Below are 23,859 nucleotides of genomic sequence, written 5' to 3'. Positions count from 1 at the left end.
TTAAACACAAGTTCAATTATATATAACCCAAAAAAAACAAAAAGAAATCAAATAACCCCATAAGTGGATTTAAAGAGAATGAATGAAAATGAAACTAATATTTTATTTCATATATTTATAAATAATCAAAAAATAAATAAAATGCATAAATATTAAGAAAATAATGAGTCAAAGTTTTTTAGTTTATTCGAAAATAAAAACCTAAATTAAAAAATTAGGTCAGTTATTTTTAAATGAAAGAATAAAAATGAGGGATGTATGGACAATGAAGCTGCTGGAAAATAATTTAAAATAAAAGAAAAGAAAAAAGAAATAGGAATGAATTTGATTCTAAGTAAAAAGGAGAAAATTGTAATCCAAACATTATGTTTGTTACATGTACCAGAAAAATAACATTAGAATAAAAAAAGTTTTTCTTCAATTTGCAAGAAAGCTTCAGAGCAAGTCTTTCAGAGCAAGTCTTTACAAATAGTTTCGTGGCAGCACTATCCACCAAAACAAACACACAGGGAGAAGTACCATCTTCAATAACAATTTTAATTTTATACCTACATAATGAAAATCAAAAGAGGAAGGCAAACAATAAGAATAATGAAAAGTAAAAAATGTACTTAAAAAGAAAAAATGCAATATTTTTTAAATTTGGTAATCTCAAAAGAGATAAGAAAGAATATTACTTGACAACATGTTCCACAAATGAGCCACATACATGACAATGATACATATCATCATTTTCAACAACAGCATGACTACATACACAAGCATAATACTACCAGTCTGAGTCATCTACAACCTCTTTAATTATACCAATGATATAGAAGACACTAGCCTGACTAATTAATATAAGTAAATATAAAGCTGGTTTTATACAAAATAAAGTTAAATGAGTACAAATGGAATACTAATAATATGAGAAAGTATATACAATTGTACAGGATACATTAAGGATACCTCACTATTTTTCTTTAGATGTTCAATTGTTCTAATAGCTTTCCAATCGAAGCTTTCATCCTCAATTTTTGAAACTAGTGAACCATTTTCAGTTGAATTGAGTCTTGAGAATTGATAAGATGCAATTTCAAACCTAAAAGGAAAAGGAAAAGAGAAATAAAGAAATGGTAGCATTCATTAATTCAATTTAATAATAAGAAAAACCATATACATAAATCCAGAAATTATGAATAAGTAATAAGTAACCTGTTTAGAAACTGAACACTCTCATGGATGTCAGAATTGATTAGAATTTTGGATATGTTAATCACGTTTTGCAAGCATACATGATCTAGAAAAAAAGAATTACAATGAATCTACTCTTCAGAAGATACTTATAAATAAAAACAAATACTTAAAATAGAATATTATATGGCAACGATTTCCTTTTAACCATCAAACTAACCTCTAAGTACTTTAACTTTAAATGATTGAAGAATAACAACAAGAGGTCTATGGTATTTTTTGAAGGCATATAAATCAATTTTGTGATAGCAATAGCCCAATATATTGCACTTAATTTTCTTCTTGAAAAATTTAAATGCAGTTATAGTAATAAATAAAGGAACACTACAAATACCGATAACTCCTTTAAAAATAAGAAGGCAAAGTATAATTTGAAATCTAAGTAAAGTAACAAACTAAACAAATTAATATCAGATGTCAATTTTCAAATTCGTTAAGAAATACCGATTAGAAAAAACTTAAAGTATGAGGACTTTGATCATTTTTTTCATATGATTCAATCTCCAGTAATGATTCCAATGAAATCTATACATCACAATGAAAAGTATTTTAGTTACTCTAAATAACTGTATAAAAAATTAATCATTTTGTATTAACTAATTATATATATAAGGTAGTACACCAAAGGAGAATTATTTACCTATCAGAAAATCATCATCTGTTTTCTTATGCAAGATTTCATCTATTGAAGAGAAACTTAGTCCTGAATCACTTATATTAAACAAAGAGCCATGAGAATAAGCCAATCAAAATTTATAACTTAGTTAATTGTATTATCACTCTAGTATCAGATTCAAAGGAGTTCACGTCACCTTTGTAGCTATCTATGTTCCAAAGATGAAAATGCAAATGCAAATCAAAGAGCGAAATTTACCACATCCCCATAATCCCATCATTTCCCTGAAATTTAGTCCAAATTCCAAATACTCCAGAAGCTAGAGTGACACATTGATGCCATAAATGCACTGGTTTTTTCAATTCCATAGAACCAGGCAACCATCAATGAACCAAAATTGTTATAAACGGAAGAGCTGGTGTGATTATGTATATTACATACTACATAAATAAAATTTTTGTTGGGATAGAGAAGAAGGGAAAAACGTGGATTTGAAGGGAAGGGTCTAGAAAAGGACAAGGAAGGAAATTGCAAACCTTCAAAGTCTTGCCGCAACCAAGACAACTACGGGATGATAACGTAGCGACGGCGACATGAACCATCGACCACGAGCAGAGATGAGGCAACCACCGTCATGAGCGATGCTGGCAACTGCGGAACTGGGCGATGTAGAGAAGTAGGAATCTAGGATGAGGCTAGTCCGGCAGTGACATGAGGGTTCTATGAAATGCGACAAGGAACACAGCTTCTGGTCCACCGAAAGTAGTTCGGCAATGGAGAAGGCGGGAGTGGATGGCTGCTTTCTTTTCTCTGATGTGGAGGTGAGACTGGGTTTAGGATTTCAGGATCAGTGGGTTATTGATTTGAAAGAATTTGTTTTGTTAATTATTTATTAATGATTATTATTAATATTAATTGTTATACATATTAATATTAATATTAGTAAGAATTTTTTTATTTAATGTTAAAAAATGTATTAATATTAGAAAATTAATAATAAAATATAAAAATGATTGTTAAAAAAATTTGCTAAAATTAGAATTTAATAAATAAAAAAATTATTGAAGAGTATATTAAGAAAAATAATTTACCAATTAAAAAAATAAATATATTTTCGTAAAAATACAATTTAATGAATAAAAAAATAATTTGTTAAAATGTATTTGAATAAATAAACTGAATCTTATAAAATAGGTTGACATTATAATTTATCTTTATATTTAATACAATAAAATAATATCATTAACAAAAATAACCACCACATAAAATAACATTAATAGAAAAACAAAACAAAAAAATTATCAAACTTAAAACACACCATAACTTATATTAATATCTGAATAATAAAAAAAGTAACACCATATTAAAGTAGACTCGTAAGATATAAGATATAGCAATCATTTAGGATATTAATTAACACTATAATTAAAAATAAAAATAGCATATTAATTTGACTGTTAACACAAAAAGAAAAAAGATAACCATATAGTTGACATTTGCTTACAGCAATTGTTCACATCTGATATCAAAAAGTACATAGGTTAACCAAGAAGTTCACATTCCTTACATATTTTGAATTTTAGACCATGAAAAACCTAGGGTCCAAAATAGAATACATATCCCAAAACTAACACAAGAAAGTCTCCAATCAGCTGAATAATTACTTTCTAATCACAGAAACCTGAATACATGATATTCTTTCGAAATCCTACTAAATACACATAAATATCCGGATCTAAGTTTATACATTTTCACAAAATCTTTCTATTTAGGACCAATTTTATACTCTCGTTTCTTACCTTTACTTTTCAAGACGTGCTGTAATACCCGGTCTAACCGAAATTAATTAAATAATGAGTTAAGTAGGAGCGAATATGGTTGGAAGATTTGGCAATTGGAATTTGATGATTTAAATATGATATTTGGATTCAGTGAATTTTTCCGAGTCGGAAGACATAGTTTTCTGCGTAAAAGTGCACAGTGGAATTTTGACCGGCAGTACTGGCTGAGACCTGTCAGGTACTGCAGCTGAGAAAGTTGATTATGAGTAAATAAGATTAAGAAATGAGGAATTATAATTAGAGGAGGTAGAAATATTTGAAGTGCGATTTAGAGCGCTAATGTTAAAGGTTTTGGTCCAAAATTGGGCCAACGGACAAAAATAAGTGAATTGGGCCTAAGTGGGCCCAAGACCCAACATATATAAACATTAGTTATGAGCATTTCAGCTCATTTTTACCCTAAAAGAGTAGTGTGGGGCGCTGATTTGAGAAGAGAGAAGAGAAGAGAGAAAACCTAACTCTCTTTGATCTTCAAACCACCATAACTTGAGCTACGGAGCTCCGATTGACGAGCCGTTTGCGGCTACGCGTCGCTCTTCTCATCCTCTACATTTCTATCTAAGTTTTGTGGTGAGTATTCCATTCATCTCTGCCCAGTTTTCGAATTTCCCCACTGTTACACATTTTTGGGAAGTTAGTGTTGAAATCTTGTGATTTTGGGTGTTTAGGGATACTCCAACATGGATTCTAAGTGGGTTCTATCCCTACTTCATATGGGCTGAGGTGAGAAGTGCTCAAACCCTTGTGATTTATCATTTTTATGAGCCCTAGGTTGATGTATGTATGTGATATTGGTTATGTTAGTGTATTTGGTGATTTTGATGCACAATTGGGAGGTTGGTATTGCTTGTGAAGCTTTGGTGAGGCTTGGAGCTAAGGTTGGTGGAGACTCCCAAAGAAGAGGCTCAATTGATTTGGCTACAAGAGGTACGGTTTAAGTTTCATTTAAGTACCGTGTGGTGTGATGAGAATTCCTAGGCTAGATGCCCCTAGGATTAAGTTTGGATTGTGTAAATGGTTGATGCTAATATGCATAGTTGGTATGTAATGTGAATTGATGATTGGGTTGAGAATTGTGTGGCCTTGTATGCTTGGTGTATTGAAAATTTGATGTTTTGGGTAATGAGTATTGATTTGTGATTTATGCATTTAAATTGTGAAATTGGGCCGGAGGCCGTATATTTTGGGCCGGAGGCCGGAAAGAGGTAAGGAAGGTAAGTTGATGTGTGCATTGTATGATGACACAAGTGATTGGATGAATTTCATATAATGAATATATGAATGATTGGGTTGGTTATTGAATAATGAGGTTTGAGGAGTTGAAGTGTGGAAATTGGTAAATTTTGGGTGAAATAGTATAGATGAGGTATGTTTGATTTTGGTTGAGATATATTATGTGGTCATATATGTGAGTATGATTATTGATGCCTTGATGGTATGATAATGCATGAGAGATATGTATGTTGTGATATATGCTTGAGAAATGATTAAGGTTGATTTGGGGGTGAAACCACGTGATAGTGAGTATGATATTGGTTATGTATAATGATGGTTGATTGGAAATAGTATTGTTGGAAATTGGGATGAGGAAGGATGTATGACATGTTGATATGTTTGTAATTTAGCCATTTGTTTGAAATAGGTAAAGATGGTTATATGGCGGTTTGTGAATTGTGGTAAGGTGTTAATGTATGAGTCGAGGAGGCTTGATGTTGATTTTGGTATATTTTGGTTGGTTTCAAAAGGGTTGAAATTGGCATGTTTTGGTTGATTTTGAAAAGAGTTGAAAATGGCTTGTTTTGAAAATGGCACTTTGTGGTTTTATATAAAAACATGGGTTTTGGGCATACTTTGACGGGACATAACTTGGACTACGGATCTTTGTTTTGTGCCAAATCTGTTTAGAAATGAAATTGGATCCGGGATGTCCATGCCGTTCGAAGAACGGGTGAAAAACGATTTAAAATGAGGAAGTTATGTCCGTCGGAAGATTGGGGGTTGAAGCTGTGAATTCTGCAGTTTTTAACTTAGAAAATTCTTAGCAGAATAGCCCCTTGCGCGTGGGCGCACTTGGCGCGTACGCGCCGATCTTCCAGAAAACGTCATCCACGCGTGCGCGTGATGTGCGCGGGCGCGCCGATAGTGCTGCACCCAATGCCCAGCCATTTTCCAGAGAGTTGTGCCAGAACTGTGCCAGCTTTGTGCCTGGGGCACGAGAGTATCCACGCGTACGCGTGGTTGACGCGTGCGCGTCGATTTGGCAACTTTTTAATCCACGCGTTAGCGTGCATGACGCTTGCGCGTCGATGAGTTTTTAAGACATCCACGCGTGCGCGTGGAGTACGCGTACGCGTGGCATTGTTTTCATGCCAAAGTTGATATTTGAGTTTTAAAAGCCATATCTCATACTTCTAAGCCTCCGATCTCACCACTTATATCTTAAATCATTATGATATGCCTAGCTATTAGAAAAGGGCTAGTGAATGAGGTAACTTGCGAGTGAAGCAAGGGGAAAATGAATAATCAATGAGGATCATTAATGATTATGTGAGATGTGGAGGATGGTGGTGGAAGTGCTTGTTATGCCATTGGCCGAAGGGCCGTAATTGTTTATGAATTGGCTGGTTCTGGATTGAACCGTGAGCCAGAATAGCTGTGTATGCTATGAATATTGGCTGGTTATGGATTTAACCGTGAGCCGGATGGCTGATATGGATGTTGATCCATGGATGAGAATTCATGCATGTTTATGCTGAATTATTGATAATTATGATTTGCACTTCCACTATCTGAGATGCGAGTTTCCCTGGGTAGTAGCAGTGGCTAGTCCACTTGCTCCGGGTATGAGACGAAAAATGATGTTTATGATAAATGAGTTAATTATGGAGTTTTGAATGAATGTAACTCTGATACCTGGGTAGTAGTAAGGGTTGGGGTTCGTCCCACTTGCTCCAGGTTAATGTTTGAGATTTGATAACAATGAGGATTGATAATATGAATTGAGATTGAATGAATATATGCTTGAGATACCTGGGTAGTAGCAAGAGTTGTGGTTCGTCCCGCTTGCTCCGGGTCAATGCTTAAGATACCTGGGCAGTAGCAAGGGTTGTGGTTCGTCCCACTTGCTCCAGGTCAGAGATTGTGACGCCTGGGTAGTAGCCGCAGTAGTGGTTGTTCCACTGGCTCCAGGTTGAGCTGTTAAACACCCGCCTGGGTAGTAGCCGCAGTAGTGGTTGTTCCACTGGCTCTGGGCTGAGCGGGTAGTAGCAAGGGGGTTGTAGCTCAAACCTACTTGCTCCGCGAGGGGTGTTTCTGTCCATGGTTAGCTACCAGGACGTGTCGGGTTGGCTATATAACCGACAGATGATATCATCAGCCATAGGGCAGGCATACATCATTTGCATATGTTTGAATTGTTTGGGTTTGCCTATTTGTTTTGGATTTCTACATTATATATGCTATGTTACCTGATTATGTGCTACTTGTTCTACTTGTACCTTATTTGTGTATTACTTGTCTGTATTGCTTGTGTTTGTACAACTGAGAGATCCATCATGTTGGTGTCGGTGTATGTTGAGGGCTGTTCTTGATGAGATGAATTGATAATGCGGTTGCATGATGATGATGATTTTTGAATGAGATCATTTGAGCCCCCTGGGTAGACGCAGTGATGTGATTTCACTAGCTCCAGGCGAAGGTATGATGTATTGATGTAGAGTTGCTGAGGCAGAACAACTGGTGATGGTTTTGCTTATGATTCTGAGTTTGATTCGTGGAAGAATCAACGAGTCGGGAAACATGTGTAACATGAACTAGATTTAGTATCCCCTTATGACAGATGCCTATTTATGGATTAGTGAGAATCTAGGCTGGATACTTGGTGAAAAGGAGTTTAGGATGCTTAGTGAGTTTTTATTGCAGTGCATTGTATTTATTTCGCACTTTTACCGTACTGGGAACCCATGGGCCCGGGGTTCTCATTCCGTATATATCTCTTGTTTTTCAGATACAGGTCCAGGTGCTCAAAGGTGAGCTGTGGTTCGTCTGAGAGCCGGCGAAGATCTTTATTTTCTCTACCTTGTGTTTTGCTTAGAATCTCTCCATTTTTGTTTTGAAGATTTTATATTATGTGTTGAACTCTTTTGGAACTTGCCTATAGAGGCTCTTATGTTTCCTTTGGGAGAGATTAGGATGTATTGTTGTCATCTGCTTTCATACTGTACCCTAGCCGGTCTAAACTTCGCGGGTCGCGACTAGTGGCTATTACTTATGTTATATATATATCTATCCATTATCTATCTCTTAATCTCCTTTATGCCTTGTCCGTATATCGCTTTCGGCTTCACGTTTTACCTTTTCGTTGTCGAAACGTGAGTGACACGTCTTCGCGATTTTATTTCTACTCTTTTCAGGCTTCTCGATTAATACTCCTTTCAAAATTAACTATATTATATATTAAAAATCCACCTGAGAGTCGTACCACCGTAATATCATTGACTTATGACTCGAGCATAAGGATATGAATATTAGGGTGTTACATTATGGTATCAGAGCAGTTCGTCCTCGTGAGCCTGAGGGATGGAACTGCTTATGCTTCGATGCAGACTCTGAGTCTGTGCCTGTGCTAGTTAGGGTATCTAACTGATACGTCTAGCATGAAGTCCATGAGTGTACCTTTGGTACTTTGAAGCACTATACTTCCGATATTGAGACTGATCAACTTGATATCGATTGTTTGGTGTGTATAGGAACCAGATGGCGCCTCGTGGACCCTGTCGGGGACGTGAGAGAGATCGTACTAGCACGCAGGAACCGGAAATCAACTCGAATAACCCGATAAACCTTATGGCGGCGTTGGAGAATATGGCTGCTGCTATGCAAGCCACTGCGGAGGCTCTTGGGCAACAGATAAACAATAATGGCAATGGCAGAAGGGAAGCTCAGGGCCCGATGACACTGGCAACTTTCTTAAAGGTTGACCCACCTAAGTTCAAGGGAACCACCAATCCGACTGAAGCTGATACTTGGTTTCAGGCCATGGAGCGAGCACTGCAAGCACAGTTGGTGCCTGAAGAGCAGCGTGTTGAATTTGCTACCTATCTGCTCACGGGGGAAGCATCACATTGGTGGCAAGGGGCTCGACGTCTCCTGCAACAGGGGAATGATCCTATCACTTGGGACGCCTTCCAGGTGGAATTCTATAAGAAGTACTTTCCAAATTCCGCCAGGACAGCCAAGGAATTGGAGTTACTACAGCTAAAGCAAGGTGTTATGTCCGTATCTGAGTATACAGACAAATTTGAGGAGCTATTCAGGTTTTCCCGCATGTGTCAGGGAGCTCCAGGAGATTTTGAGGAATGGAAATGTATTAAGTATGAGGGAGGACTTCGAAGTGAAATCCTAAGCTCCGTTGGACCGATGGAGATTAGGGTCTTCTCCGAACTTGTGAACAAGAGCCGTATTGCTGAAGAATGTGTGAGGAAGGCTGTTGAGGCAAAGAATGACCGTCGGGAGTCCCACCGCAGGGAGCACAATCAAGAATACCCAACAAGGGGTCAAGAGTTTAAGAGAAGAGGATACCCACTACGTTTTCCTCAAAGGCGAAATGACCTTGCGACGAGTGAGGAGTCCCAAAGGGATGGTAAGGGAAAACGAGCAGCGGCTGCTTCTAATGTTCTGAGCTGTCAGAGATGTGGAAGTCATCACCCAAATAGGCCATGCCGATTGGGGTTAGGCGTATGTTACAAGTGCGGGTTACCAGGGCATGTATCAAGAAATTGCCAACAGGGAGATAGTCAGGATGCGGGCCGATTACGGCAGTAAGATTGAGGTAATTGCAATAATCAAGCTTAAATGGCAGTGTGTGATTTTATAATACCACCTATACAGTAAAATTGGGAATGTCGAGCTTAATGTTAGACTGAGAAGCAAACTGGATGGTCCGAGTAAGGATTTGCCTTAATACAAATGGATAAATGCTTGTGATGTAAATGATTTTCTGTTGAGAATGATATGTTGTGTTTGTTATATAGTTGGTTAATTTCTGGATTTTTGGTGAAACGGATTGAACCCGTGACTTTTAGTTCCTTTGATTTAAATAGATAAGTAATGGTCCTAAATGATGGATTTGGAAACGTTGATTTGAAATGCCAGTCATGCTAAGTTGTGGTTGGATACTTGAGGAAATAAGTGGTGGAGCTAATACTTGACGAGAAATCAAAGTGGCATAGTAGAAGCTTGCTAAAGCGTTAGCATACTAGGGTAATAATAAGGAAAAGTGGGATATGATTAAAAAAAAAAAGGCTTTATGCTTTGAGTACTTAAAAGTTTAGTGAGCTTATACAGATACTGATTCTCAATAATTGGAATTAATTGCGGCGGTGAGCTTTAATGGTTCTGAAATGGATGAGGAAATTATCATTGATGCATAGTCGGATTTAGATGATGATTGAGTGCAAGTTGTTGTGTTTGAGAGATGAGTGTTATGATGATTGGTCATGGTGACCTTGGATTTTTGATCAAGATTTGTAATGATCGGTTTCAGAGAAATCGTTTGGAAACCTTTAAATTGCAATACTGATGCGGTACTGAGATTGGGTTGAGGGAACCTGTGACGGGTGGTAAACTCCAATTTTTGGGGAGGTGCTGTTGAATTTCTTTTTCCCAAGAATTTGAAGGAGTGTTGGTTATATTTTTGAAAATGATTTTTGATCTGGGTGACTTCAACAAAAGAGATGTGTCTCAAAAGCTTTTATAGATTATTAAAGGGAAGCGGATTCATAAGAGTTGTCAGCTTGTTAGTACAAACTCATTGAATTCTAAAAACGAAGAAAGCTTTGATGATTATAGTGATGTGGGATGATGGCTATGATTAACGATGATAGCAATATTATTGATGAGATTTAATAGGGTGTGAGTTGATGAGACGATAAAAGTAAGGAACGAATGACCGAGATCCTCAGAGATAGAGAAATCAGAGCGCGAAAACGGAAGCACGCAGAGTAAAAGAACCTTGGAACTGTTATGCGTTGGATATAACGGCAGACTACGCTCGCGTATTCGTAGTGATTGATGGAATTTTCGAGGGCGAAAATTTCTGTTAGGGGGTAGAATGTAATACCCGGTCTAACCGAAATTAATTAAATAATGAGTTAAGTAGGAGCGAATATGGTTGGAAGATTTGGCAATTGGAATTTGATGATTTAAATATGATATTTGGATTCAGTGAATTTTTCCGAGTCGGAAGACATAGTTTTCTGCGTAAAAGTGCACAGTGGAATTTTGACCGGCAGTACTGGCTGAGACCTGTCAGGTACTGTAGCTGAGAAAGTTGATTATGAGTAAATAAGATTAAGAAATGAGGAATTATAATTAGAGGAGGTAGAAATATTTGAAGTGCGATTTAGAGCGCTAATGTTAAAGGTTTTGGTCCAAAATTGGGCCAACGGACAAAAATAAGTGAATTGGGCCTAAGTGGGCCCAAGACCCAACATATATAAACATTAGTTATGAGCATTTCAGCTCATTTTTACCCTAAAAGAGTAGTGTGGGGCGCTGATTTGAGAAGAGAGAAGAGAAGAGAGAAAACCTAACTCTCTTTGATCTTCAAACCACCATAACTTGAGCTACGGAGCTCCGATTGACGAGCCGTTTGCGGCCACGCGTCGCTCTTCTCATCCTCTACATTTCTATCTAAGTTTTGTGGTGAGTATTCCATTCATCTCTGCCCAGTTTTCGAATTTCCCCACTGTTACACATTTTTGGGAAGTTAGTGTTGAAATCTTGTGATTTTGGGTGTTTAGGGATACTCCAACATGGATTCTAAGTGGGTTCTATCCCTACTTCATATGGGCTGAGGTGAGAAGTGCTCAAACCCTTGTGATTTATCATTTTTATGAGCCCTAGGTTGATGTATGTATGTGATATTGGTTATGTTAGTGTATTTGGTGATTTTGATGCACAATTGGGAGGTTGGTATTGCTTGTGAAGCTTTGGTGAGGCTTGGAGCTAAGGTTGGTGGAGACTCCCAAAGAAGAGGCTCAATTGATTTGGCTACAAGAGGTACGGTTTAAGTTTCATTTAAGTACCGTGTGGTGTGATGAGAATTCCTAGGCTAGATGCCCCTAGGATTAAGTTTGGATTGTGTAAATGGTTGATGCTAATATGCATAGTTGGTATGTAATGTGAATTGATGATTGGGTTGAGAATTGTGTGGCCTTGTATGCTTGGTGTATTGAAAATTTGATGTTTTGGGTAATGAGTATTGATTTGTGATTTATGCATTTAAATTGTGAAATTGGGCCGGAGGCCGTATATTTTGGGCCGGAGGCCGGAAAGAGGTAAGGAAGGTAAGTTGATGTGTGCATTGTATGATGACACAAGTGATTGGATGAATTTCATATAATGAATATATGAATGATTGGGTTGGTTATTGAATAATGAGGTTTGAGGAGTTGAAGTGTGGAAATTGGTAAATTTTGGGTGAAATAGTATAGATGAGGTATGTTTGATTTTGGTTGAGATATATTATGTGGTCATATATGTGAGTATGATTATTGATGCCTTGATGGTATGATAATGCATGAGAGATATGTATGTTGTGATATATGCTTGAGAAATGATTAAGGTTGATTTGGGGGTGAAACCACGTGATAGTGAGTATGATATTGGTTATGTATAATGATGGTTGATTGGAAATAGTATTGTTGGAAATTGGGATGAGGAAGGATGTATGACATGTTGATATGTTTGTAATTTAGCCATTTGTTTGAAATAGGTAAAGATGGTTATATGGCGGTTTGTGAATTGTGGTAAGGTGTTAATGTATGAGTCGAGGAGGCTTGATGTTGATTTTGGTATATTTTGATTGGTTTCAAAAGGGTTGAAATTGGCATGTTTTGGTTGATTTTGAAAAGAGTTGAAAATGGCTTGTTTTGAAAATGGCACTTTGTGGTTTTATATGAAAACATGGGTTTTGGGCATACTTTGACGGGACATAACTTGGACTACGGATCTTTGTTTTGTGCCAAATCTGTTTAGAAATGAAATTGGATCCGGGATGTCCATGCCGTTCGAAGAACGGGTGAAAAACGATTTAAAATGAGGAAGTTATGTCCGTCGGAAGATTGGGGGTTGAAGCTGTGAATTCTGCAGTTTTTAACTTAGAAAATTCTTAGCAGAATAGCCCCTTGCGCGTGGGCGCACTTGGCGCGTACGCGCCGATCTTCCAGAAAACGTCATCCACGCGTGCGCGTGATGTGCGCGGGCGCGCCGATAGTGCTGCACCCAATGCCCAGCCATTTTCCAGAGAGTTGTGCCAGAACTGTGCCAGCTTTGTGCCTGGGGCACGAGAGTATCCACGCGTACGCGTGGTTGACGCGTGCGCGTCGATTTGGCAACTTTTTAATCCACGCGTTAGCGTGCATGACGCTTGCGCGTCGATGAGTTTTTAAGACATCCACGCGTGCGCGTGGAGTACGCGTACGCGTGGCATTGTTTTCATGCCAAAGTTGATATTTGAGTTTTAAAAGCCATATCTCATACTTCTAAGCCTCCGATCTCACCACTTATATCTTAAATCATTATGATATGCCTAGCTATTAGAAAAGGGCTAGTGAATGAGGTAACTTGCGAGTGAAGCAAGGGGAAAATGAATAATCAATGAGGATCATTAATGATTATGTGAGATGTGGAGGATGGTGGTGGAAGTGCTTGTTATGCCATTGGCCGAAGGGCCGTAATTGTTTATGAATTGGCTGGTTCTGGATTGAACCGTGAGCCAGAATAGCTGTGTATGCTATGAATATTGGCTGGTTATGGATTTAACCGTGAGCCGGATGGCTGATATGGATGTTGATCCATGGATGAGAATTCATGCATGTTTATGCTGAATTATTGATAATTATGATTTGCACTTCCACTATCTGAGATGCGAGTTTCCCTGGGTAGTAGCAGTGGCTAGTCCACTTGCTCCGGGTATGAGACGAAAAATGATGTTTATGATAAATGAGTTAATTATGGAGTTTTGAATGAATGTAACTCTGATACCTGGGTAGTAGTAAGGGTTGGGGTTCGTCCCACTTGCTCCAGGTTAATGTTTGAGATTTGATAACAATGAGGATTGATAATATGAATTGAGATTGAATGAATATATGCTTGAGATACCTGGGTAGTAGCAAGAGTTGTGGTTCGTCCCGCTTGCTCCGGGTCAATGCTTAAGATACCTGGGCAGTAGCAAGGGTTGTGGTTCGTCCCACTTGCTCCAGGTCAGAGATTGTGACGCCTGGGTAGTAGCCGCAGTAGTGGTTGTTCCACTGGCTCCAGGTTGAGCTGTTAAACACCCGCCTGGGTAGTAGCCGCAGTAGTGGTTGTTCCACTGGCTCTGGGCTGAGCGGGTAGTAGCAAGGGGGTTGTAGCTCAAACCTACTTGCTCCGCGAGGGGTGTTTCTGTCCATGGTTAGCTACCAGGACGTGTCGGGTTGGCTATATAACCGACAGATGATATCATCAGCCATAGGGCAGGCATACATCATTTGCATATGTTTGAATTGTTTGGGTTTGCCTATTTGTTTTGGATTTCTACATTATATATGCTATGTTACCTGATTATGTGCTACTTGTTCTACTTGTACCTTATTTGTGTATTACTTGTCTGTATTGCTTGTGTTTGTACAACTGAGAGATCCATCATGTTGGTGTCGGTGTATGTTGAGGGCTGTTCTTGATGAGATGAATTGATAATGCGGTTGCATGATGATGATGATTTTTGAATGAGATCATTTGAGCCCCCTGGGTAGACGCAGTGATGTGATTTCACTAGCTCCAGGCGAAGGTATGATGTATTGATGTAGAGTTGCTGAGGCAGAACAACTGGTGATGGTTTTGCTTATGATTCTGAGTTTGATTCGTGGAAGAATCAACGAGTCGGGAAACATGTGTAACATGAACTAGATTTAGTATCCCCTTATGACAGATGCCTATTTATGGATTAGTGAGAATCTAGGCTGGATACTTGGTGAAAAGGAGTTTAGGATGCTTAGTGAGTTTTTATTGCAGTGCATTGTATTTATTTGGCACTTTTACCGTACTGGGAACCCATGGGCCCGGGGTTCTCATTCCGTATATATCTCTTGTTTTTCAGATACAGGTCCAGGTGCTCAAAGGTGAGCTGTGGTTCGTCTGAGAGCCGGCGAAGATCTTTATTTTCTCTACCTTGTGTTTTGCTTAGAATCTCTCCATTTTTGTTTTGAAGATTTTATATTATGTGTTGAACTCTTTTGGAACTTGCCTATAGAGGCTCTTATGTTTCCTTTGGGAGAGATTAGGATGTATTGTTGTCATCTGCTTTCATACTGTACCCTAGCCGGCCTAAACTTCGCGGGTCGCGACTAGTGGCTATTACTTATGTTATATATATATCTATCCATTATCTATCTCTTAATCTCCTTTATGCCTTGTCCGTATATCGCTTTCGGCTTCACGTTTTACCTTTTCGTTGTCGAAACGTGAGTGACACGTCTTCGCGATTTTATTTCTACTCTTTTCAGGCTTCTCGATTAATACTCCTTTCAAAATTAACTATATTATATATTAAAAATCCACCTGAGAGTCGTACCACCGTAATATCATTGACTTATGACTCGAGCATAAGGATATGAATATTAGGGTGTTACACGTGCATTGCAAAGGTTTCAGCAATCTTTGAGTCCTTAACAATAAACTTCCAATGTTCCGATCCTCCACTATTAAGTAGTAACCTAGCAAACTCATAGGGAATATACTGTGTAAAAAAGGAAAAGTTAGAAATAGTCCATAAAAAATAAAGTAACCAATAAGTATGAAACAATAATTATACAAACTTACAAATCGATCAGCTTTCACATCATACTTAGTCAACCTCTTGCTGTAATGTCTAGCAATATATCTATATATTTCAATGTTAATTTATAGGAAAAATATAAGGAAACTAAAAATGATAACAATGAAAAATGTAAGATAAGCTTATACTGAATATTGTGAAATGAAAATTGATTCGTGAAATCAATACACTTTGAATGTAACAAACTTATCAATCAATTAGGTTATATCAAGAGTGACAAAATAAATAACACATGTAACACCAATCTAATATTAAACCAGAAAAAAAAATCAACATACCCTTTTTTTTTGTTATTGATCTCTTCTTGACAGTAGTTTCATTGAAATTGTTCTTCTCAATTCTTTGCACACCAGAACTACAAGTGTAATTAACAAAAAAATTGAACAAATTAAAAAACAATGAAAAAATAGATAGACAATAGAAGAAGCAAATAATAACATTATATTACACAATGAATTATAGATATATTTTGAAATAAATATGTTAATAAATACAGTAATTGAAATACAAGATGTATAAAACTAACAATAATTAAGAATAAAAAAATTGTAAATTCTAACCTTTTCATATTCCCATGGATCCCATTATCTTCTATACCATATGCAACATCATCCAATCCATCAAAGTAATTCAACCCCAACTTATCTTGGATTACTTTTTACAAAGATATACCAATAATACCTTTAATATAGTAAGATGCATAAAAATTCATATAGATTAAATTATTTCGCTTATCCATAGGAGCCACAAAAAATATGCCACTTGTGACATACATTAAACCGATTTTGACCATGCTTTTGAAATTATAGAAAGCAAATAACTTGTCTATCTCATCTGAAGGTATCCAGATTTTTTTCTTGGTTTTTTTTTTTAAGCTTGATACAATTATCACAGAGATCAATTAGGACAATTTCATGTTTCAGCTCGGCACCATATCTAGCAATTATTATATTTGGAACCAACACATCATCCTAAAAACAAAAAGAGATTTATCACATACATTAAATTTTTTATCATAAATTTTATTAATTCGGTTATATATAATTTATCTATTGATCACATGGTTATTAAAAAAAAGCCACAAATTATATATTAATCTAAAGTTGTACCCGTTCTTTGTATGCGCGAAATATAATTCTTGATTCTTTATCATTTCTCCAATGCTCTCTTGTGCCAAAGAAACGCCTAAATCAACTCAATTCAGTATGTTTACAACATATATAACAAGAAATCATTAATAGAAAATAAAAACAATATAATCTCGACCTTTTGCGATCATTTCTACATGCAACAAGACTCATTGTAGGAAAATAGTGTGTAAAAAACCCGTTTCAGCTATCTGCAAACAGATACACAAAACAAAAAGACTAAGAGTATTGGTTGAAAATATATAATCCTGTAGACTGGGAAGAATCAGAGAAGGAAAAAAAATAATGATGCATGATAACAAAAAGAGTAACCAGGTATAAATCTTAAGATATTGCACAATCTTTAGTTACAAAGGTTTTGACTAATGAGCTGCCTAATAGTTCCAAATTAGTATCTTTTGTTTGTTAATAGAACATGTTGTCAAGAAGGGTTATCATGACAGATAATCAAATACAATGTATTCTATAAAGTCATCGATATGGTCAACAATATAACTAAAGTGGCTCTAGAACCTTGAAACTTTCTCCTACCTTTAGGATGATTTTATTTAGTGTTAAAAATGTATTAAATTATTTGTTCAATATTTTTTCTTTTTGAATACAATATAGTAATACCAAATTAGTGAATTTCACACGGCCAATACAACCTTAGTGAAACAGAATTAATCAACTTGGTAAAAAAAATTATTAAAGAAATATCTTTTTGTTATTATCTTTTGAACTCCTCTCATCTTATTATGTTACATTTTAGTATGTTACCTTAAATCTAGCTTGATAATCAAGATGATTACTAAAATTAGCTCATATCCACATCTCACAATCTGGTAACAAAAAGCATAAAAAAAAGTTAATAAGAATGAGATGTTGCACTCAACCAAGTATGAGACATGCCTTGTTTTGGAAATCAAATATTTCTTTCTTTCTTTTTAAATTGGGAGCAAAGTTTTCCTTGAATGATACATGCATATCCAAATATATGACGATATCTTATATTGGTTCACATTAAGATTCAGCAACATGTCAGACCAATAGAAATGCTACTTTTAGGAAGAAAATAATCAGAATGGATACTTGAACTTAGCACATTCACATAAACTTATTAACTCAATATTTTTAGAACCCAAAACCTTACTTGATGAAATTACCGAAAGAAAAACTACCAAAAATGAAAATAATATCAAAAGAAAAAAGAGTGAACAAAAGATTGTGTTAGGAGTGCAACGGTTAGGGCAAAAGCTTAACTTGTTCTTCAGTTTTTAGACGATTTACCTCATCATCACGTCTCTTGTTAATTGGATGAAGTATATAGTCTCGATCTCTCAAGAGCCAAAGGAAAAGGACTATCCGCCAAGAAACTGCAGGAGATTTGTCTGTTGAACGAATCAAAGGTGTCGGGAGACCTTACAGATGATGATAGCTTTGTATATTATAGGAGGATATGGGGTTTAACCCTGGAAAAGTTGGGTGGTGGGGTTTCTGGGTTGAGTGAGGTGAAACGCCAGAGAGAGATGACGAACGGTCACTGGGTTAGCTCTTGTGACTATTTTTTTCGTGTAGGGGGAGAGGATGGAGTGACCTTTGGTTTTTTATATGCTGTTGGTGATTCGTTCTGATCTTGTTAAAGATAGGGAAAAATTAATAGAAGATAAAAATAAAAATTATATGGATAGTTTTTTTAAAATAAATTACACTAAAGAATTGTTATGAAAAATTAATTATTAGAAAAGACAACTAATTACACAATTATTAAGAAGGACTAAATTTTTGTTAATATTTATGATAGCTAAAAAAAGAACTAAATATTGAGAAAAATATATTATTATATAATTTTTATTTATTTCTAAGTTTTTTATATCAGTAAATTTTATTTCTCCCAAAGTTTAAGTAATTTTCACAATTTTTTCATTTTTTTGCTATTGATAATAAAATGATGGAAAATCACAGAAAATAAATAAATAAATAAATAAATAATGAAAATGTTAGTTAATATTAAAAAGATTAACATAAAAATTATGAAAAATAACTAAAAAAATAATTAAGAATATATTTATTTTTTATAAAAAATTTGGTCCTTCCTATTAAATATGATACATGCTAAAAGAAAAATTAATTATTGTTAATAATTTTGGTATTAAAAGTCCTTTTTAATAATTAAATCTTCCTAATAATCCTTTAAAGTAATTTTTCATTTTTTTTATATCTACCGGATGAATAATTTTTATAACATAAAAAAAGGTAAACTTGATCTAGATAATAATTGTTTATATGTACTCTAGAATAAAGTTTCTAATTAACCCACAAACAAAAAAAAAAGAATTAAATATATGAATTATTTAATTAACCAAACAAAAGCAACATCCACTGTTAATAACTATCACAAAGAAAAAAATCAAGAACGCAGCAATTAATTTGAATAAATTGGTAACCATGAGGAAAGTGAACTCGTATTTACAGCACAAAAAAATCAAAAAAATTAACCTGGAAAAATAACAACTAACGTTAAGACTTAAACTGAAGAAGAAATGAAGAGGAGGCTCGATGATAACCTAAGCGACACCGGATAAGAACAGCGACAATCTAAACGCCAGTGGGGACCTATTCTTTCGGTGATGGAGAGATCTACGGAGGGAGTTATGCCAGAGAGGGAGTGATGCAAAGGGGGAACAACCCATCTTGATGCCAAGAACAGCATAACATGGATAAACAAAGATGGACAGGGAATAACCCATGCGCTATGTGAAAGTCATACTGCAAGGGGAACAGCACCACTGCCTACAGCAGAGTACATCGCGTATGCAAAGAGGCGCGTGGGGGGAGAGAAAAGAGAATGGTAGGGCTCAGGTCTCCGTAAAGAAGGAGAAAGTGATGAGGAACATGAGTTCTGATGTTTCAGTGAGGAGCGAATAAGATAATTAAACCAAAATAAAGCAATACTAAATATTCCAGCATTATTATAGTGGATAAGATTAATTTAATATTATTATAATTAAAAGGAAATAAAACCAGCAACAATGAAGGTTAACTTTATATTTAAATTTCAATTTCAAATGTTATGAATTTTTAAATGAACACAAGATATATATTTTTTTAATAACAATTAAATTTAATCTTAGGTTGAATACATTTAAAAATGGCAATGAAAACCATTTTATTAACCACGATTTATATCTTTTTGGCCGATTATCTTTTTTTGGGTACTGATTAACAATTAATTAATTATTGCACCAATTCATTTCAAATTGGTAAAATAAACGCATATTTTCTTTTCTTGTAATTAAAAAAAAATTTATTAAATATATAGATATCATAGTTATATCCACATTAGAATTCAAAACATACTAACATTGTATTACAAATCAAATAATATTTTAAAGTAGTATCTGAACATATTAAACTAAAAAGCATGCATATCCTCCACATCCTCATGATCGCTTCCACATTGGCTGAAAGCATCTTCAACTTCAGGTATAGAATCAACCAGAACATGAATCTGAACAAATTATAAACACTATACACAAGACCTTATGCTCATTCATTTCAGCAGCAGCCTCAAAAACATTAATAACGGAGGCATCATCCCAAATTTATTGAATAATATACACTGATCGATTCATCTCATAATCCACATGCCTAGCATCAACCATGAATACAACTTTTTTGTGCAAAAGACTTGAAATGAGTTTCAATGGAACAACTTTGCAATAAGATCCCTAAGAAAAAAAAGAAAAACAAAATAGTTAACAAATAGCATAATAATAATTTATGTTTTCCTTAGGAATGTCAAAAGATACAAACTAACTATATCTATATCTATATACTAATTAAAACCACAATTACATGATAACCTGATTCAACTCTGGGTGATTATCCAAAAAACTCGAGCATCTTGTCTTTATTATTTGCACAACCTCCCGATCTTTAAGAACAAATATATTGTTGCCATTTGTATGAGACACTACAATCTTTAAGCAGAATCTTGAAAGCCGTGAGAAAATAAGGAAAATTTTAGTAAACATTGAAATAATAATTAGTTACCAAAACAGAATAAAATTAAAGAACAAAAACACCTTGGGATAGCATCAATGCATTGAAGCTGACATAGATCACATGATAAAATATTTTTATTAGCTGACACAAGAGAACCACATAAACAAGTTAAGAACCACCACTTATGATTCTTCAAAACAGATGATATAGTTCCCAGAATAAAAATGAAACCACCCTACCAGCAAAGAAAAAATGATTACAGCATTTCAAATTTCAAATAATTTACAAAACTTTCATTTACTAACTTTTCAGGGTATCATATAACAAGAATAACAAAATTGAATGATCTAAGAGATTTTATTGGAAATGAGGAAAAGAATATACATTCTCAGCATCAGAATAGCAGTGATTGGGTGAAATAAGATCAGTAATAATATCTTCAATAGTTTCTGATTGAATAGAATTATCACACACTACTTGAGTCTTGTAATCTTTCCCAGTTGCATACTGCAAATAGGTATCATAGATTGGTGGAAAAATGGGACCGTGAAGGCTTACCTGGGATAATTTGGTTAGAATAACTATCTAATGCATTGATTGACAAAAAATTTTTAAAAAAAAATGCATGAACATGCTCTAAAATAGGGTGAGGAATCATACATTAATATAATCATCGGTTGCAGCTGGTTTCAGATTATGACTAAAGACATTTACAATTTTAAAGCACTTGGAGTAATCTCGATGAACTGTAGAATGAATTTCAACCTTAAAAATTTTCTCCACTCCAACAACATCATCAAACATATGTGAAGAATATGACTGACGGACCTTAGGAGATTAATATAAAAATATCAAGAAACTTGAACACAAAAAAAAAAATATAATAAAGATTAAATGAGGTTCACTATGAAAGAGTTCATACTGAAAACACATTAGGATCAATAGGAAATTCTTCTTCTATCATGAGAAATGCTTCAGAACTGGTTTTTCCAAATAGTTTTGTTGCCACATTATCAAGCAGAACAAACAAAACAGCACACCCACCATCGTGAATCTTTACCCGAATCCCATATCTAACACAATTAACAACTAAGAATTACAACTAAAACTAAGAAATCTTCTTAACAACACAAAGAGTTGTGCATAACAAAGAACTAAAAAAAATACAAAAGATTGATACTTAATCTATTCCATAATAGAGTTACATATGAAGCTTACTTGACCATAACATGTTCAATACATGAACCACAAGAATCACAAACGTAGAGATCCTCATGCTCAACAATGGCATGACCACATATGCATGAGTAGTACCACCAATCTGGTTCATCCATAACTTCCTTAATTGTCCCAATAACGAAGTAATAAGCACCCTGTAAAATTTTAAAAACAATGATATACTATAGAATAATGATTAACAAACTAGATTACGAAAACTGACACACATGTTTAATAAATTCAAGTTTAAATATTAAATGGAGAGTTTGCCAATCTAAAATAGTACCCCGTTATCTGCATGAAGATCTTGAATATTACTGATCTCTTTGGGATTGAAATAATCATCATCAACTTTAGAAACTAAGTGTCCAAGCTCATTGGTCATAAGTATTGACAATCCATAACTGGCAACATTAAATCTACATACAAGATACAATAACTAATCTTTATAATACAAAATATATACCAAGGTTGCGAGAACCGGACCGGTCAATGAACCGGTGAGGTTACTGATTCAATGGTTCAATGGTTTGATTGGGGTTCAACCGGAGTTCAACCGGTTTAATTAAATATTAAATAAAATTATTAAAAAAGCTAAAAATAATTTTAAATATATTAATTTAATAAAAAACCGTTAAAAAACCGACCGGTTCGACCGGTTCGACCGGTTTTTTACCAGTTTTTTGCTAGCCGGTTTTTGAGCTTACCCGGACCGGTTAACTGACCGGTTCCCGGTTTTCCGGTTGAACCGGCCAGTCCGGTCCGGTTTTCAGAACCATGATATATACATAAATACATGAATACCAACAAAATAAGCATAGCAGATTGTAGCTTTACAATTTTTTTATCACAATTAACCTGCTTTGGAACTCAACAGACTCAGAAATGTCGGGATTCATGAATAACCTAGAGACATTCATCACATTCTGTAGGATTATCCCACTTACATGCAAGAATCCTATTCTATTAACCTTAAATCATATTTAAATTAAAAGGTTAAAAAATAGAAAAGTAACTATTAGAGTAAAAATTCACTGTATATGTCTGAAACTAACCTTCAATTGCTTTGATTTTTAAGGACTCAAGAACAATCAGCAGAGATCTTGGATACTTTTGTAAGTTATCATATTCCAACAGATCACAAGCATTTCCAAACACATTGCATTGTACCTTTTTTCTAAACAAATAAGTTTCAAAAGATCAAAAGAACTATATATTTATTGTTATAAACATAAAGGCTGGAACAAAAAAATAGAATTAATAGAAGATAACTAATGATATGGGAGAAAGTGAGAGAGATAATACCTATCAGAAAAAACTTCTAGCACAACTGCTTTGATCATCTTGCCATATGATGCTACATCTCTTTCTTTTCGAACACCAGTAATGATCCCAACAAATTCTAATAATTTGATTGAAACATATACAAATTTGAATCAGAAACCACACTTTTTAAAACATAATACTATGTTTCTAAGAGGGAAGAGCAAGAAACTTGTACGAACCAATGAGGAAATCGTCGTCCTTTATCCTTTGATCAATTTCATCTATTAATGTAAAACATAAACTCGAATGAGGTATCTTTACAGATACCACAAAAACAACAGAGGTATTGTATTGGAACAAAAGTCTGAATTGATGTTTCGCCACTCTGTTCAAACCAGTGTTTGGTACAACTGTAAACTAGGTCATCAAGTACACATCTCCTTCAGTTAGAGACACAGCAAAATTTGGTATAAGCTGTTCTCTAATGGTTGCTTGGATCTTGTGTAACTGCAGTTGAAAAAAATGCTTTATATTTTGAGTTATTTAACTTATTTAGGTATCCAAACACCATAAAGACATTTGATTAAAAAAATAAAACAACAAAAAGATATCATTTTGCAACAAAAAAATTCCTTTATGCATATTAAAAAAAAGTTGCAACAACTTAAA

At 35.1% G+C, this 23,859-nt stretch overlaps 1 long non-coding RNA gene across 4 annotated transcripts; it reads right to left on the bottom strand.

Moving 5' to 3' along the window:
- Nucleotides 1-304: 304 nt before the first annotated feature.
- Nucleotides 305-2,735, bottom strand: LOC112702909 (uncharacterized). 4 transcript variants are annotated; one of them, XR_003154354.3, is made up of 4 exons: nt 2,389-2,716; nt 1,877-1,939; nt 1,198-1,282; nt 689-1,084 (listed from the first exon to the last, which is right to left on the bottom strand). It is a non-coding gene; the product is annotated as an uncharacterized lncRNA (long non-coding RNA). The 4 variants fall into 4 exon arrangements; XR_011863890.1 differs by lacking the exons at nt 1,198-1,282; nt 1,877-1,939 and adding an exon at nt 305-548 and having other exon boundaries at nt 952-1,084; nt 2,389-2,735; XR_003154355.3 differs by lacking the exon at nt 1,877-1,939 and having other exon boundaries at nt 816-1,084; nt 2,389-2,701.
- Between the last annotated feature and the right edge of the window lie 21,124 nt (nt 2,736-23,859).

The sequence above is a fragment of the Arachis hypogaea genome, chromosome 7 (genome assembly GCF_003086295.3).
Source record: "Arachis hypogaea cultivar Tifrunner chromosome 7, arahy.Tifrunner.gnm2.J5K5, whole genome shotgun sequence".
Taxonomy (NCBI): domain Eukaryota; kingdom Viridiplantae; phylum Streptophyta; class Magnoliopsida; order Fabales; family Fabaceae; genus Arachis; species Arachis hypogaea.
Note: the sequence above shows the minus strand (reverse complement) of the source record. Positions and strands in the feature narration are given on the sequence as shown.